The 18,844-nt window shown below is 46.0% G+C and overlaps 1 long non-coding RNA gene across 2 annotated transcripts; it reads right to left on the reverse strand.

Moving 5' to 3' along the window:
* Window positions 1-5,525: 5,525 nt before the first annotated feature.
* On the reverse strand, window positions 5,526-18,802 carry LOC135970887 (uncharacterized). Of its 2 annotated transcripts, none has more exons than XR_012434763.1 (3): window positions 17,472-17,517; window positions 11,320-11,478; window positions 5,526-5,946 (listed from the first exon to the last, which is right to left on the reverse strand). It is a non-coding gene; the product is annotated as an uncharacterized lncRNA (long non-coding RNA). The 2 variants fall into 2 exon arrangements; XR_012434764.1 differs by lacking the exons at window positions 5,526-5,946; window positions 11,320-11,478 and adding exons at window positions 15,086-16,595; window positions 18,744-18,802 and having other exon boundaries at window positions 17,472-17,807.
* Window positions 18,803-18,844: the final 42 nt, after the last annotated feature.

Here is an 18,844-nt window from a genome sequence, read left to right on the forward strand (position 1 = left end):
AAGTTAAAATGAGGTTGTTAGGATGGGCCCTAACCCAATATAATTGATATCCTTACCAAAAAGGGGAAATTTGGACACAGAGATAGACACGCACAGAGGGAAGATGATGAAGACATACAGGGAGAAGGCAGCCATGTGACTGGTGTAATGTGTCTACAAGCCAAGGAAAGCCAGGGGTTGTCAGCAGAGACCAGGAGCTAGAAGAAGCAAGGAAGGAGTCTCCCGTGAACATTCAGGGATAGCGTGGCCCTGCTGACATCTTGATTTTGGACTTCCAGACTCTAGAACTGTGATGCAATAGATTTCTGTTTCAAGCCATCCAGTTTTGGGTCCATTGTTATGATAGCTCTGGGAAATTAATAGGGGTGGAGAGCTCAGAACCTTGTTTCCAGGTCTGAGAGGAGACCACAGGCACCTGGCCCTCCGGCAGGGGGAGGAGAGGGAGCTGAAGAAGCCTTAAGTGGGTCTTCCCTCCTTGAGCTCCTGACCTCACAACATGGACCTTTGACGAGCCCCGGGAGACAGGTCTGAGGGGAGTTGGGAAAGTGTCTACTTCCTCCCAAAGAAGCAAGGTTGCTCCTTAGGTACATGGATCACCAAGTAGGGTGGGAGGATGGAGGTTCTTGGCTGTGAATTTGTGAGTGGAAGGGCCTCAGTCCAGGTATTTGGCTGCTGGTCCTTTGTCCCGTTACAACAGCTCACTCCATAGAGAGAACCCTGAAGAGCAGTCCAGCAGAAGTCACACTGAGCCCCGAAAATGGGCTCTGGAGCCAGATAAACCTGGGTTAGTTCTGGCTCTGCCAGTCACCAGTTCATAATAATGGCTGGCTTTTTATGGAATGTTGAGCACTTCAGGTACGTGGTCTCATTGACTCATTTAAACAACTCATTTTGCAGAAGAGAGACTAAAGCTCAGAGAGGTTAAATGAGCTCCCCCAAATCACACAGCCAATGAAGATTCCAATCGAGGTAGTCTGACCACCAATTCCCCATGCCCAAATTCTTAATCACCATAGCTGATGAAAGTATGCTAGGGACACTATGACCTGGGGTAAACCCCTATATTTAATCAAGCCAACTAGCAGGCCAGAAGCACTCTCTCTGTTAGATGCTATTAAAGGTGGCTCAGCGTGGTAGCTCACACCTGTAATCCCAGCACTTTGGGAGGCTGAGAAGGGCAGATCACTTGAGGGCAGGAGTTCGAGACCAGCCTGGCCAACATTGTGATATCCTGTCTCTACTAAAAATACAAAAAGTCAGGCATGGTGGCGTGTGCCTGTAGTCCTAGCTACTCGGGAGGCTGAGGCAGGAGAATTGCTTAAACCCAGGAGATGGAGGTTGCAGTGAGCTGAGATCATGCCACTGCACTCTAGCCTGGGCAACAGAGTGAGACTCCATGTCAGAAAAAAAAAAAATGTTATTAAAGGTACAGAAAAAGCTAGACTGGGGCCTTGTCCTGGAGGTATTGATGGTCTAGTTGACAGGAGGACACCCACTTGGGGATAATTATGACTGTCATTGCCCCCTTCTTTGGGAATATGGAAAGTTTAAGTTTATCCACAGGGAGGGCTTTAGCTACTGGGGATCTCACCATTTTTAATGAGTTGGCATTTTGCTCTCCAAATACATCGGCAGGTGAATGCATTTTATCAGATTTCTACTGGCATAGCAACAGAGTTGAAAACTAAAGGAAGTTGGGCCCCTGCTCAAAATACTAGGCAGCAGGCCCAGATTGTAGCTAATCAGTACCCTAGGCAAATCACTGATTAATTCAGACTTGCTTCCCCTCATTGTGTGTCTTCTTCTGCATCTGTGCTACCTACCTGACTCAAAGGAATGGGCAGGGTGAGGGCTGGTAGGTAGAAGTGCTGTGATGGTCAGCAACCAAAGACCGTGTGATATTAAGACAGTACATCAAGAGATGGCTTCAACATTAATCACAAAGGAGAAATCATAAGACTTGTATCCTGGAAACAGAATGGCCTTGGAATGAATATTAAGAAAGGGCAACACCCTGGTATTAACTGCCTACTGTCTCTGGGTACTTGCCTGTCCAAAGCAAACAGTGGAGCAAACACTGATAGCCTCTGGGGCCAGAGTGTGTTCAGAAGACAGTGTTGTTATATAAGGCAGGTCCTGGTGTCAGATATGCCGAGAACTGGCTGTGTCACACATCTGTGGGGTTAGAGAGTCAGGAGCTGTGTCCAAAAGAATCTCCTCTGTGTTGTTTCATAGATGGGGAGGGTAGGACTCTCTGGCTGCAGGGGGTAGGTAGCTGCAATTGTAGGCAAGATTGAAACTTGCATAGGTTCCTGGAAGCATTGCCTTGGATGACTATATTGGTTTTCTAGGGCTGCCATAACGTAGTACTAAAAACTAGGTTGCTCAGAACAATAGAAATGTTTCTGGAGGGTAGAAGTCTGAAATCAAGATGGCGGCAGGGTTGGTTCCTTCCAAGGGCTCTTAGGGAGTGTTTGTTCTGTGCCTCTCTCCTAGCTTCTGGTGAAGGCTGGCAATCCTTGGTGTTCCTTGGTTTGTAGACACATCACTCCAGTCTCTGCCTCTGTCTTCATATGGCGTTCAAACAGTGAGCCTTTGTGTTTAAATTTCCCTGTTCTTATAAGGACACCAATTATATTATATTGGAGCCTGCCCTAATGACCTCCTCTCAAATTGATCACATCTGCATAGACCCTATTTCCAAATAAGGTCACAATCACAGGCACTGAGGATTGGGACTTCAATATATCTTGTGGGGAGGACACCATTTAATCCATAATAATGACCCTGATGGAGCCATTAGACCCCACTGGATTGAAAGCATCTGAAAATTGGGCACAATTTTATTCATTTCATATCCTTATTGCCTAGAACCATGCCAGGCAAATAGCTAGTGCCCAGTAAGTGCTGACTGAATGCAGTCTTTGGCTTTACTAATTCTTACCTGGGTAGTCTTTGGCAAGTCTCTTAGCAATTCCGAGCCTCAATTTGCTCTTCTCTAAAATGGGTATAATGCAACATGCAGGTTGGTGGCCAGGTACCAGGAAGCCACTACACATAAAATGCCTAGCACATAGCAGGTGCTGAGCAAATGGACATTTTTTTTTTTTTTTTTTTTTGAGATGGAGCCTTGCTCTGTTGCCCAGGCCGGAGTGCAGTGGTATGATCTCTACTCACTGCAACCTCCACCTCCCAGGTTCAAGCAATTTTCATGCCTCAGTCTCCTGAGTAGCTGGGATTACAGGAGCCTGCCACTATGCCCAGCTAATTTTTGTATTTTTAGTAGAGACAGGGTTTCACCATGTTGGCCAGGCTGGTCTCAAACTCCTGACCTCAAGTGATCTGCCTGCCTCGGCCTCCCAAAGTGCTGGGATTACAGGCATAAGCCACCATGCTTGGCCGGAAATTTTTATTTTAAAAGGTGATATGGTTTGGCTCTGTACCCCCTCCCAAATCTCATCTCAAACTGTAATCTCCACAAGTCAAGGGAGGGACCTGCTGGGAGGTGATTCGATCATGGGGGCAGTTCCTCCATGCTGTTCTTGTGATAGTGAGTGAGTTCTCATGAGATTTGATGGTTTTAGAAGTGTTTGACAGTTCCTCCTTCAGATTCTCTCTTTCTCGCCTGCTGCCATGTAAGATGTGCCTGCTTCCCCTTCCACCATGATTGTAAGTTTCCTGAGGTCTCCCCAGCCATGTGGAGCTATAAGTAAATTAAACCTCTGTTCTTTATAAATTATCCAGCCTCAGGCAATTCTTTATAGCAGTATGAAAATGGACTAATAAATATAAAAGGAAATTTCAAACTTTACATGCTACCCTCTAGTTTATATTTCTTTATACCATATTTATTTCATCATATCAATTCTTTAAGTTTTTTTTTTCAAAAACCCTAATACATATTAGGCTAATCTAACCATATTAATCAGAAATGCATTCAGTTCACGATAACACAATCTTCATTTAAACTCGTTCAAAATTGCAGGGTGGAGGGCATTTATTAGCTCACACAATGCCCTCACATAATGCCCTGCTGTTCTGGCATCAGGGAGGGCTTGATCCAGAGTCCAGACAATGCTACTCAAATTTGCCCTTTATCTCTTGGACAGGCCTTCATCACATGGCTACCGGTGGCCTCACTGAATCTTACCAACCTAACAACCCTGGGGAATAGAGGTAGACTTTTCTGATTGCAACCTCAGAAGAGATCCAAGGAAGATACTGATTTGCTTGAATTGGATCATGTGCCTATCTTGGAACCAGCCACTAAGACCAAGAGCATAGGATAGGTGCATTTGCTAGTTCTGGGTCATGTGAATAGGGAAGGGCAGAGTCAGGCTCCTGTGGAATGGGTTCCCTCCAGAAATAAAGGGGCTCTATTTCAGAAAGACATGCTGGAGAGGTTTAATAAGAAATGCCTCTGGCCCTTGAAATGGCCCACAGGACAGAAGATAAATGAGGCTTAAAAAACATCAGGTTTCTAGAAAAGTACTCAGTGTAATTTCTGCAAAAATAAAAACAGAAGCTGTATCTTATAGACAAGAGCTTGCTGCTCCAATTTTTAAAAATGCCTCACTGCTTTTGTGGTCCTTACACCTACATAAATTATTACTAGCGATGGGGAAGGTTGGCCTGAGTCACGTGGACTGAGAGGGCCTATCATTACGTCAGCTGATAACACAGGGATGTCCCTGCAAGGGAGACTGGAACATGGCCAAGTGAGGTAACTCTTTATGGATATACCTAGGTCCCACTTCACGTACAAATGGGGTAAAGTGGGAGTAAAAGCGAGTTTAGTGGCAGGAATGCCAACGTGCAAGGGGCCCTTCCATTGAGAAGAACCCTGTTTAAATCCACTTAGGTTCATGTCACAGTAGTTTTTTCTTTTTTCACTTGTTAGTTTTATACTCTGATTTTATGAAAAATACCCCGTAACTCAGGTTTAATTTCCCTGGGGGAGATAGCTTTGAAATAACTATTAAATCTCTTTTTCCCTCTTTTTGCTGCACTAAGCAAACTAGGAAATATTTTCCCTGAGGACAAGAGCCCAGTCATTTGTGCAATAATCATTTTAATGCTATTTGTTTCTTCTTCCTTTTTTTAAAAAAAAACTTTCCAACAGTGTTTGCATACAGCCCTCCCAATTTTATATTTCTACATTTTCTTTTTTATGAGTAAGACAGATGACATGTTCATGTTTAGGATTTTGTGGGAAATTCAACTTAATTTCATGGCCAGGGGTAAATGTGAATGACTCATTGATGAAATTAGTAAGCCCTTTGCACAGCAATTGAAAATTTATCTATCTGGCACATTCATTTCATTGTCACACAACCACAAGAGGCATTATCCTCAGTTTATAGATGAGGAAACTGAGTTTCAGAGAGATGAAATCTTGTTAAGGTGCCACAAGTAGATTTGAACCCAAATAACCTGACCCAAACAAAAACAATCAACATTTCCTGTTTAAACCCCTTGTATGCAGTGTGCTATTTAATCTCAAAAGAAATCTGTGAGCTAGATTATGATTAACATCTTTATTTTACAGAAAAAATTGAGGTTTTGAGGTTTAAATAAATCGGTAAGATTCAAACCCAGATCTGCCTTATTGCAAAGCTTTGTCCAAACACAGAACTCTTCCCGAAGCCTCAGATAGCTTTGAAAACTTCAAATCTGGTGGAGGTAAGAAGAGAGGGCTGGACCCGAGGCCACGGAAAGGAGAGCAGCCCGATCGAGCCCCCTGCTCGGGCTGAGAAGCCTTCGCTTGCCAAGCCAGCTCTGTGGATGAACTATTTGCAGGCCTTGTTCTTTCAGAAGAGCTGAGGCAGCCTGGATGGAAGCCCAAATGCCAAGATGAAGGTGCCCGACTGACAAAATGCCAGTGTGAGCTGTTGCCTGCTGGCTTCACCTACTGAAAACTTGGGGACCCCCATGTTCACAAAGGCACTGCAGACAGAAAGAAATGTCTGGTAAGCAGAGAGGTCTCAGCAAGCCCAATTATCCACTGCAGCCAATGATCGTGATTGTGGTACATACCCAGCCCTACCACGTGGGGTGGCCCGATGCGGACATGGAGGCGCCAGCTGGTGCACCGCCAATTCTTCATCAGCAACGAAGGGCAGCCCTGAGATCTCTCATCCGCCCCAAGCACCCTCCTTTAACCTCCTTTACATGACAAAATTTCTACTTACAAGTTAATCAAAACCCTGACCATGAATGAGAAAGAAAAAAAAAATCCTGTTAATTAAAAATCTCAAAAGATGCCAATGGTAACGGTTTGCAGATGCCTTCTTCTTCTGCTAATCCTACAGGAAAACCAGACATCAGTGATCAGTTTAAGAATCACAGGTGCTGTGATTAGGCCTGAGAGCATTTAGCTGTGACAAGTGGAATGAGAAAGATTTTTAATCTTCCTGAAATCCCAAGCTTTGAAAGTAATTAAATAATTAATGAGAAGCAGGGCTTCCCCTTCCTTCCCAAGAGAGGTTAAGTTCCCAAGTCTCTTCCCTGTGCAATACTGTCTCTTAAATGCATAGACAAAACATCTCCAGTCATTCAACAAATATTTATTGAGCACCTGCTCTGTGTCAAGTACTCTGAAAGGTGGTGGAGACACAGCAGGGAGGTTGACAAAGTTCCTGCACTTACCTTCTAGAATGAGGGATAATTAACAGGTAAATGGGTAGCTTGAGGGTGTTGGAATAAAAAGCAAGATGCATACAGCGTGAAAAGGGGGAGGACCCCTTTAGACCATGTGGTCAGGTACAGTTCTACGAGGTAGTAGCACTTGAATTGATACTTAAATGACAAGTGTCTTTGTCTTCTCTTGCTTATAACTGAATACCTGAAACCGGGAAATTTGTAAAAAACACTTCTTATGGTTATGGAGGCTGAGAACTCCAAGGTCAAGGGGCTGCACCTAGGGTCTCTGCAGTTTCAAGGCGGCTCAGGGTATCGAGTGGCAAGGTTGCCGTGTGTGCTAGCTCAGCTGTCTTCCTCTTCTTAGAAGACCACTAGCTCCATTCCCATAATAACCCATTAATTCATGAATGGATTAATCCATGCATGATCCAATCACCTCTGAAAAGCCCCACCTCTCAATACTGCGACGTTGGGGATTAGCTTTCAACATGAGTTTTGGAGAGGACAAATATTCAAGCCATGGCAACAAGTAAAGCCAGGCCAAGAGCACAGAGCATTTCAGGCAGAGGAAACTGTAAGTACGAAGTCCCATAGGCTACATCAGACTTGATGCGCTCAAGAACAAGCGGAATACTTGTGTGAGGTAGAGAGGTCGGCAGGGACAAATCCGCTAGAACCTTCTAGGACATAGTAAAATGTCTGGATGTTATTCTAAGTGATTGAGAAGGCTTTAGCACTATTTTGTTTCTTTTGTGACAAGGTCCTGTTCTGTCACCCAGGCTGGAGTGCAGTGGAGGAATCAGCTTACACAGCAACCTTGATCTCCCAAGCTCAAGGGATCCTCCCACCCTCCCACCTCAGCTTCCAGAGTAGTTGTGGTGGCACAGGCATGTGCCACCATGCTTGGCTAATTTTTTTTTTTTTTTTTTTTTTTTTTGGGTAGTGATGGGGGTCTCAATTTGTTGCTCAGGCTGGTCTCAAACTTCTGGGCTCAAGCAATTCACCTGCTTCATTCTTCCAAAGTGCTGGGATTACAGGCATGAGCCACCAATCCCAGCCTGAAAAGCCTTTTATTGGGGTGTCTTAACAAGGGATTATAAATCAGATTTCAATTTCTAAATGTTTGCCCTGGCTACAGTGTGGGTAGTGTTTATGGTGGTGGGTGGTGGGCAAGGAAGAGAACAAAAATATTCAATGGGACCAATAGTCCATATAAAATAATACTGCCTTTGATAAAGTCCCCGTGACATTTTTTATTGACTTTACACACACAAGCACACTCATGTGTCACTTAACAGGGATACATTCTGAGAAATGCATCCTTAGGTGATTTCACTGCTTTCTGAACATCATAGTGTACTTACCAAACCTACATGGTATAGCCTACTACATACCTATGTTATATGGTGTGGCCTATGGCTCCTAGGCTGCAAACCTGTAGAGTACGTGATTGAACTGAAAACTTTAGGCAATCATAACACAGTGGGAAGTATTTGTGTACCTAAACATATTTAAATATTAAATTAAAAGGTATAGTAAAAATAGGGTAATCTTACGGGACCATCATCATATACGTGGTTCGTTGTTGACCGAAACATATTATGTAGTACATGACTGTAGTTGTTATTTTCAGAATGGATTTATATGAGACAGGGTTTTTGAGAGAGACAAAACATAGATGGATGGATGGATAGATAGAGATGAGAAGGGATTGATTAGGGGAATCAGCTCACACGATTTGGAAACTGAGAAGTCCCATGCCAGGCATTTGCAAACTGGAGACCCAGGGCAGCTGGTAGTGTGGCTCAGTCCTAGCTGAAGGCCTCAGAATTAGGGAAGCTGATGGTGTTACTCTCAGTCCAAGACAGCAGGTCTGAGAACCTAGGGAACCACCGGTTCAGGTCCTGGAGTCCAAAAGCTGAAGAACTTGGAATTCTGCTTCCAAAAACAGGAGAAGAAGGGTGCCCCAGCTCCAGAAGAGAGAGAAAAAATTTGTCTCTCCTCTGCCTTTTTGTTCTATCTAGGCCATCAGCCAATTAAATGGTGCCACCCACAATGCGTGAGGGGAGATCTTCCTCACTCAGTCCGCTGCTTCAAATGCCAATCTCTTCCAGAAACACCCTCACAGACACAACCAGAAATCATGCTTTACCAGCTATCTGTGCATCCCCTGATTCAGTCAAGTTGACACCTAAAATAAACCATCATAGGATTTCTCTATTGCTTGGCAGAGTTCCATCGTTTCAGACTTTCTAGTATCTTAAAGTAGTACTCTTAATAAATGGATGTATCGTTTTACCCTTCTAGGAGCTAAGGACTGGCTCAATTGACTATAAAGAATTGAGAATGTCAGCTGACCAGGCAACCAGGGAGACGCTTTCCTGACTTCCACCGTGCACACGGGCTGCATAATTGTGTCTGTGAAGTACTGAGGAATGTGCTTGACCTGTAACGTCCAAACGTGTGGCCACCATTCACAGATAGTGTCCTTTGGGAATGGTGTGGGTATAGATGGGGAATGGTCAGTCCTATGAATATGGGGCTATAAGACAGCAAGGCTAGAAAGTATCTGTGCTTTGATTATTTAATTTTATTTATTTATTTATTTATTTATTTATTTATTTATTTATTTGCACTAATGGTTTGCATTCACACTGAGGAACTGAGACTGTTTTTCACACTTTTGGCCTGCTGATGACCTTAGGTTCATAAAAGGATAGAAGTATAAGAAGTTGTTTAAGATAAAACATACTGAAATTTTATTTTCTGTCTCCTTGGATATAAAGTTTCCACTTATCTTAGGTTTAAGTACCTACTCCTCCACAGAGAGGGACCTTGTGCACATAGATTGATATTCTCAGGATGAAAGCAGTACCTTCTACAACTAGGGACTCAGAACAGGAAGACGGTGCTTGTTCCTGACGGCATGTAAATCTAGATTCACTTCTAGCTGGAAGGAGGCAGGCCAGAAATTCAGAGTTGTAGGTCCTTGGCTTGGGTGGATGTGCTACAACGTGAACCATAAACCTCCATCACTTACCTTGGCAGACAGAAAATTGGAATTTTGGAGGAAAGTTTCGCATCAGGCACTCAGACCCAATAAATACTCCCACTCCTTGCAGAGCTACCGAACACGGCACTCCATGTATCAGGCTACCCAGGGATGCTTGGAATGTGTTGACCGGAGCCACCATCAGCACTTGCTGATGACCCTTTGTGGTACCACCACTCACTTTCTGTACTGCATTCTTTCTTCTTCCTTCCCTTTTGTTCTCCTGCCTAGTGACACACCAGTGCAGATTGACTTGGTGCCCTGGTGCCTGCTATGGACTGAATGCTCATGTCCTCCCACATTCATATGTCAAAGCACAATCCCCAATGTGATGGTATTTGGAGATGAGACCTCTGGGAGGTGATCAGGTTTAGCTGTTGTAAAGGTGAGCCCCCCGTGACTGGATTACTGCCCTTATAAAAAGAGACACAAGCGAGTTTTCTCACCCTCCTTCCACCATGTTAAGATACAATGAGAAGACGGCCATCTGGAAAATAGGAAGCAGGCCCTCACCTGCTGCAGGCAATCATAACACAATGAGAAGTATTGTGTTGGCACTATCTGGTCCAGGAGCAGCTGGACCTCCCAGAAAGACATGGGGTCGGCCTCCACCTGGGTCCTGAACTTCCCAACCTCCAAAAGCATAAGAAATAAACATCTGTTGTTTAAGCCATGCAGCTTATGATAACTTTTTATAGCAGCCTGAAGCTACTAAGATGGTGCCAAGACTGTAAGACGGCACTAGAAGAGAGAGAATAAAAACACAGGCTCTTAAGCGGTCCAAATCCTGGCTCTGCCCCTTGTCCACTATGTGGTTTTGGGCAAAGCTGAATCTCTCTGTGCCTCAGTTCCCAATCTGGAAAATGAGACATCTATTCTACCAGGGTAGGGATGAGATGAGATCATGTGTTCAGTTAGATGGGATCAAACACATGGTAGAGGAACTTAATATGTGTTTGTTGTTATTATAGCTATGGTACTGAAAGAGTTGGGTTAAATAAAATGCAATCTCTTGGCCGGGCGCGGTGGCTCACGCCTGTAACCCCAGCACTTTGGGAGGCCGAGGCGGGTGGATCACGAGGTCAGGAGTTTGAGACCAGCCTGGCCAAGGTGGCGAAACTCTGTCTCTACTAAAAATACAAAAATTAGCCAGGAGTGGTAGGCATCCGTAATCCCAGTTACTCGGGAGGCAGAGGTTGCAGTGAGCCAAGATCGGTGCTCTCTAGCCTGGGTGACAGAGCAAGACTCCGTCTCAAAAAAAAAAAAAAAAAAAATGCAATCTCTCACCGGAAGTTGAAAATCTAGCCTGTGAGATAAAGAGACACTTAATTGTAATATGTGGCACTTCGCAAAAAGTGACAAACACTATTATATAATCAGTATATGGAAAAAAACACCATGAAAGCTGCAATAGATTAACAAGATCTGCAAATTCCTTATCACTGCTTTCATCAAGAGCTGGAGTTCCCCTCCTCCTTGAAACTGTGACCTGTTGACAAACAGAATGAGGCTGAAACAACTCTGGGTGTCTTGCAAGGCAAAACCACGAGAAAGCTTGCAGCTGCTTCCTGATTCTCATGGGGCACTCCCTCTTGGAACCGAGCTGCCATGCTGGGAGATGTTACCTATGGGGGCTCCAGTTGACAGCCCCAGTTGAGCATCCACTGTTGGCCGTAGGAGTGAACCATCCCGGACAGTCCAACTCAGTCAGCTCCCAGGTGACTTCAGCTGTTCCAGTGCCCAGCCACACCTTGTGATGCAGAATGCCCAGTCAACCCACAGAACTGCAAGAGATGATACAATTGTTGTTTTCATCTTTAAGCACTAAGTTTTGGATAGTTAGTTATGTAGCCATAGATAAACCAAACAGGAGTTTAGGAGAGGAGAGTTCTTTTCAAGTCAAGTGATCATGGAAGGGCTCCTAGAAGACGTGGGATTTGAGAATATCCTTGGAGGGAACGTCTGTGACAAGAGACTCACAGGAGAAGGTCATTCTAAAGAGAGGAATGAGTTAGAGCAGAAGCCAGAGTGGGGTAAAGGTAGGCTGCAGACGGCACCTGGCAAATGGACCAGAGCTGCCTAAGCAGGGTGCTGGGAGAAATGGGCTAGAGCCAAGCTGAGACGATTGCTCGTTCCAAATCATGGTGGCTTTGGGGACAGGCTCTTTTCATTGCCAGGAAGGAAAACTCATTCCTGCTCTTCCAGGTAAAGGGGCTTTATGGGAAACAATGGGATTTTATGAGTTGGGAGATAAGAATCTGTGGAAAGAATAAAAACTAAAGAGCAGCTGGACCTCCCAGAGAGACACCGGAATTGGAAGTTGCTCAAGATCCCCCAGTGGCCGCCTATCACAGGCACAGCAAAATCCTAAGCCCTTCACATGGTCTGTGGGGCCCACAGCATGGTGCGCTTGCCCTGGCTACCTCAATGATCTGATTTCCTTTCACTGCCTCCTTCACTCACTCTGTTCCGGCCACACTGGATTCCTCACTGATGTTTGAACAGCATACTCTGGCTTCGGCACTTTTGCACTCATAGGTCTTGCCACCAGGATTGTTCTTCCAGATATTTACATGGCTGCCTCCTCTTCACTCAGGTCTCTGTGGTCTCCTCAAGGGTGACTGCTTCCTCCTGCCACAGTGCTCTTGCCTGCTCTATTTTTCTTCCCAACACAGTATTATTGCCTTTTAAAAAAATCTGGCTCGGTGTGGCGGCTAACACCTGTTATCCCAGCACTTTGGGAGGCCAAGGTGAGCAGATTGCTTGAGCCTAGGAGTTCAAGACCAGCCTGGGCAACATGGTAAAAAACCCATCTGTAAAAAAAATACAAAAAATTAGTCGGGTGTGGTAGCGTGCACCTATGCTTCCAGCTCAGAGGCTGAGTGGGGAGGATGGTTTGAGCCCAAGAGTTGGAGATTGCAGTGAGCCACGGTCACACCACTGCCCTCCAGCCTGGGCGACAGAGTGAGCGAGACCCTGTCTCAGGAAAAAAAAAAAAAAAAAAAAAATATATATATATATATATATATATATATATGCGCCAGGTGCAGGGGCTCATGCCTATAATCCTAGCACTTTGGGAGACTGAGGTGGGTGGATTGCCTGAACTCAGGAGTTTGAGACCACCCTGGGCAACATGGTGAAATCCATCTCTACTAAAATACAAAAAATTATCTGGACATGGTGGTGGGTGCCTGTAGTCCCGGCTACTCGGGAGACTGAGGAACAAGAATTGCTTGAGCCCGGGAGGCAGAGGATGCGGGTGAGCCAAGATCTCACCACTGCACTCTAGCCTGGGCAACAGTGTGAGACTCTTGTTTCCAAAAAAAAGAAAAAAAAAGATATATATATATATATAATTATCATTTGCCTCCCCAACTAGAATATATGCTCCATGATAGCAAAGACTGTATAATGCTTAGAAGAGTTCCTGGCATATAGTGAGTGCTCCACAAAAATGGTAGAAAATAGTGAATGAATAAATGAATCCCAGGCAGTCGCAGGGCTTGAGGTATCTTGTTACTTCTCAGCAGGAGGAGTTTGTGGATCTTCATTTTAATTCTCCTCCAGTGTTCTCTGCTTCCTGTATTCCCAGGCAATTCCCACCCCATCTACTCGCTAAGAGCTTTCTTCTCACAGCTTCTGCTGACTCATAACCACGGCTTACTCACAGCTCCCCTCAAGCTGCTACTGTGTTTCTTTGTGCATCTGTCCACCGTCTGTTCCTTCGGCTGACCTCCTGATTCTCCCTGGTTTTCCAGTTGAAGTTCCAGAAACAGAGAATCTGATGAGGTCAGCCCATTCTCCACTTAGGCAGAGGTTCTGACCTTTAACTCTGGTCTGGGTCAGACATCCACATGGCTCCATCAGCTGTGACCACAGGCACAGAGCACAGCAACCTAGATACAGAGAACCATTGTCTCACTCAGCAGAGGCGCATGGATGCAGTGGGTACCTTTAATGACCTGTTGACAATAACTTGAGGCTTCTGGTCAGGGCAGTGATGGACCAGATCTATGTCTTCAGAAGGTAATTTTAATCACCCTGTGTATTAGTCTGTTTTCACGCTGCTGATAAAGACATACCCAAGACTGGGCAATTTACAAAAGAAGGAGGTTTAATGAACTTACAGTTCCACATGGCTGGGGAGGCCTCACAATCATGGCAGAAGGTGAGGGGCACGTCTCACATGGCAGAAGACAAGAGAAGAGAACTTGTGCAGGGAAACACCCCTTTATAAAACCATCAGATCTCATGAGACTTATTCACTATCATGAGAACAGCATAGGAAAGACCCATCCCCAATTACCTCCCACCAGGTCCCTCCCACAACACACGAGAATTGTGGGAGCTACAATTCAAGATGAGATTTGGGTGGGGACACAGCCAAACCTTATCACCCTGTGAATAAGACAGTTTACTGATGGAAGAGGACACACAAGACCAGTTAGGAAGCCATAGGAAGGGAGAGCTGATGAGGACTCAAGTCAAGCCAAGGTCAGTGACAGTGAGGAAGAGTAGGAGCAAGTGGGCCTTGAACCTGAAGCTGTCCACCAGGCAAGTGATGCTGGAGTTCAGCAGAGCAAATAGTCTGGAAGTCATAAAGGCATGATTTAAAATTATGGGGTGCAGAGCATAGCAACAGATTAGCTGAGATGGACATTTGGGGAAATCTCTTACATGGAAAGAGTCAAACAAAGAAGAAAAACCTATATATACTTATATAGATGGGCAGAGACTCAGCAAGTCACAGAACCCCATAAAAACAGAGAAACATTTTCCCCACTTACTTTCTTATTCTCAGCAACACCAGCCCAGAGGTTCTGCATGAGATTCCACTCTGTTTCAAGCCCCAAGCTTCAAGTCTGTTTTTCTACAGCCAGGAACATTATTTCTTGGGAATCCACAACATTCTAAAAATACATTCGCTAGGCTGCAGTGCCACAATTAGTAAAGCTGCTGTCCCAGGAAACCCTCATCATCATTTTGCTTAGATCAGAGAGCGGATTAACTTTGATGTCTGTCTGAACCCTGTGCGATACACCACTGGCGGTCTGCTCCCTGCAAGCATTCAATCTTCACATCCAAGGGAAGAGGAGAAAGTGCTGGAGAGAAGCCCAACCCAATTCTTTCCCCAGTGATTGAGATGAAAATATGCACCCTAGGGCTGCCAACATATCTGACTTGCATCCTATCTCCCTACATCCCTGGAGCTCTCTCTCCCTTTGCACAAATACGTTCCCCGAAACTCAAACCTCCTTTGCCTTTCCCAAACATTAGCACAGTGATGAAGCCCCAAGTGCTTTCATCCATGCCATGTGTAGGAGGTAATTGTGTTAATTTCTGTATCTGTTAGCACTCCTGGTGGCATGCCACTGAAACTGACTCCAATTTAAGTCCAAAGGGAGTTTATTGGAAGCATGTGGGGTGGCCTGCAGAATATAATGAACACTCAAGAATCAGATTGCACGGGGAAACAACCAGGGAAGCTCCAGGATTACAGGCAAGTGGGAGGTATACGACAATCACATCAGAACATTAGCAACGGAAGACAGCTACTGCAACAATGCTGTCCATCTTTGCATCACTATTTTCATGGTCCTTATTTCCGGGAGAAAAAGTACAATTGGACCAAATGATCCAGTTGGATCGTCCCCACACCCAGGCAACACAAGCTCCCTGACATCACAAAGCATTGTAGATTGGTGGTTAAGAGCAGTATCTGGAACTAGCCAGGCTGGGTTTGAATCCTGGCTCTGCCATTTACCAGCCACGTGACCAAGTCATTCTCAGTATGCCCCAGTTTCCCTCTCTGAACATGAGGATACCTATCCATAGGTATTGGTGAGCACTCAATGAGCAAACCTGTGATACTGACTATAGAGGGCAAGTGTTCTACTAATCTTGATGTTAGTATTGATTAGGAATACACAAGGCCCCTGAAACTGCAGTCCGTCCAAAAAGGCCTAGATGAGAGGTCATTCTCCAAAAGACATCAGGAGCTTTTATTAAGGGAAACTGGGTGGCCAAAAAGCAATTACAATCCTCTGCTACATCTTATCCCTCCACCAGACTGTGGACACCACGAGGACAATAGATTCTGCTGTTTTCCTCACAGTTGTGTTCGCCGGCACCTGAAAAGTGTCTGGCATGTTGTGCCTGGCTCAATGAACCACTATTGAATTCACAAATATTGAATGATTCCTTCTGTGTTTCCAATCAACTAGTCCAATGTTTTGCGTGGGAGTAGGCACACAGTAAGTATTTGCTGATTTAACTGATAGGTCAGTGGGAAAAGAAAAACTGGAGGAGTGTGGTTTTCTCAGAAATGGGGAAAACATTGGAATCAAAGAGATGAGCTTGCATTTGGCAGGACTTGGTGGCAAGTAAGTGATAGGTAGCTGTTTTCTGGTGTGTTGATGTCAATTATCTATATGAATGATCTAGACAACCTAATCATTTCTGCTGGTCAACTAACGCCTTTAGATCAGCATCAAGGAGATGAGAGAAACCATGAGTCACTTGGCACATCACCTTGGAGAGGGAGAAGCTCATCTGCCCCAATGGACTTGTCTCTGTCTTAGAGGCACTCCCGGTACCTCACCAGGATGCCCTATTCTCCTGGCAACCCTCCTTACTGGCTTGCAGGTGCCTGTGAGTAGGGCTTGGCTGGCCATCCTGCCAAGCTTGCTCATGGAGACAGCAAGATCTCATGGAGGAGCATATCAGGTCAGACATCACAAAAGCTAAGACCTCGGACAATGCTGTGTGACCTCAGGAGAGTTCTGGTCTCTGGCTGTCAGTGACCAGATCTATAAAATAGAGTAATCCTTGCCTTGCAGCTCAGGGAGGTGTTATCCAAGTGGAGTCACATCCTCAGAGATTTCATCTGGAACTCCTTCTGTTGTAAAAGACAGAACCCAACTCAAACTGGCTTCAGAGAAAGGGGGACCCTATTGCTCATGTTACTGAGCAGTCTAGGGGTAGATCTTCGAGATACAGCTGGCGCAAATCAACATTAGCATCTGATTTCTCCCCATCTCTCAGCCCTCCTTCTGCTGTAGTGACTTCCTTTTCAGTCCCTAAATGATGGCCCCCAGTAGCTCGAGTCTCATTCACTCAAGTTCAAATCCAGCTTTCCAGTAGCTGGGATAGACTATGGTTGGCTCAGCTTCGGTCACGTGGCCAGGAGGATGCAACTACATTGGGTGTTCAGGACTGATTCCCAATCAGTACTAACTTCAAGACTGAGTCCTGGGTGCCAACCAATCCCTGTGACGAGGAAGCTTGGTCAGGCCCTTATGCTTAACTCTCAGAGCTGGGAAGAAGTAGGATGAGGATGGCGAGCCCTAGCTTATCTCATGGACTAAGAGTGGGAAAAAAGTGGGTCCCAGAAAGATATTTGGGGTACTATTCACAGAAAAAAGGGAAGTGGCCACTGGGCTGATACAATGAAGATGCCCACTACTTCTCGGTATTTTCTTTCTTTTTTTTCAGAATCTCACTCTGTCACCCAGGCTGGAGTGTAGTGGTACGATCTCGGCTCACTGCAAGCTCCGCCTCCCAGGTTCCAGCTATTCTCCTGCCTCAGCCTCCCGGGTAGCTGGGCCTACAGGCATGTGCCACCACACCTGGCTAATTTTTTTGTATTTTTAGTAGAGACGGGGTTTCACCATGTTGGCCAGGCTGGTCTCGAACTCCTGACCTCATGATCCACCCACCTCGGCCTCCCAAAATGCTGGGATTACAGGCGTGAGCCACTGTTCCCGGCCCTCACCTGGGTATTTTCTATCGTGTGATATAAAGCCGGTGTCACAGGTTCCCTCTGTGTTATGAAGTCTTCTGTCCTCACCCTAACAAGCTCCTGGAAGTGCCCGAGGAGCAGCTGCCACACTGCAGTCATCTGTCTTCCTCCTCTGAATTTCTGTAGCCCGCAGGACCATAACACGTGTCGGCAGCAGGCCATGTCGGTCATTAGTTATCTTTTTATGGATATGTTCTATCTCTTCATCTATGCGACAGGATCCTGGAGAGCAGGGGTCACATCTTATTCATCTTCGTGTCGCCTTAGCACTCTGCCTGGTGTTCGGGGCATGGCAGATAGTCCATGAATCTGGGGAGAGATTGGATAACTGATTTACATGCTTCTGGAGCCACAGAGGTAGACGGTAGCTTGATGCAACTACAAGATTACAAAGACAGAGGAAACCTGTCCTCTCCAAGCTATTTTGAAACGCTTGTAGATCTGTTGTGGCGTAAATAATGCTACTAGGGTCAAGATAGATATCCTCTTTGCTCCCCAGGCCCAGCTGCTGGCATGATTCCGGCTTATAAAGGCGTGGAGGCCCAAGGAATCTGGGTCTCAGCTGCGCAGTCTCCCTGTGCAAGTCACAGTCAGGCACAGCCCACCGGTAAGGGCAGTGAGGTGCAGAGGGCAGAGGATGGCAACTTGAGGAAGAGGAAACAGGTATCTGTCCTCAGTGGCCCCCACCCAGACAATACGGCAGTGCTCCGTGGCCCCATGGATGGAACCGGACGATGGCTCTCTGCCTTGGCCAAGGCATCCCAGCACAGGCAACAGGGAGAGAGGATGGGATGGAAAAAGAGAGTAGCTCGGATGCTGAAACGACGTTCCTCCTAGGCTAGTCTTGGTGCAGAAGCCCCGGGGCTCCGGTTTTAGAATCCCCCAGCAGGCCCTCTTGGGCCAGAGATTTGTCCCTTTGTCCCTCATACGTACAAACCTCCCTCAAGAAGGACGAGTGAGTGGTCCAAAGCCGCGCAGCGGAGCCGCGGTTCCCTCTCCTGTAAACTAAGCCGACTGATACAAGGATTAATTGCGCGAGCGACAGAGAGCATCCGGCGCACGGCGGACAGTCGCTAAATAAGAAATTAATGGGGGATGGACGAGAAAGCTGGCTGGTTAAGAAGGGGATGGTAAAGGAGGTCTGGAGGGTGCTGGGTGGAGGTGCTGAAGGAGGAACCGGGCCGAAGGAAGGAAAGCAGACAGAACAGGGCCCGCGGGAATCGAGCGCAGCAAAACAACTCCAACCTCAAACCAACGCCAGCACCGGGCCAACACAGCACGGAAGCCCGGGGAAGGTGGAGGGCGGGGTCCGAGGCTCCGCCTGTGACCCCACCCCTTTCATGCCC

Source organism: Macaca fascicularis, chromosome 5 (assembly GCF_037993035.2).
Source record: "Macaca fascicularis isolate 582-1 chromosome 5, T2T-MFA8v1.1".
In the NCBI taxonomy this organism is placed as follows: Eukaryota; Metazoa; Chordata; class Mammalia; order Primates; family Cercopithecidae; genus Macaca; species Macaca fascicularis.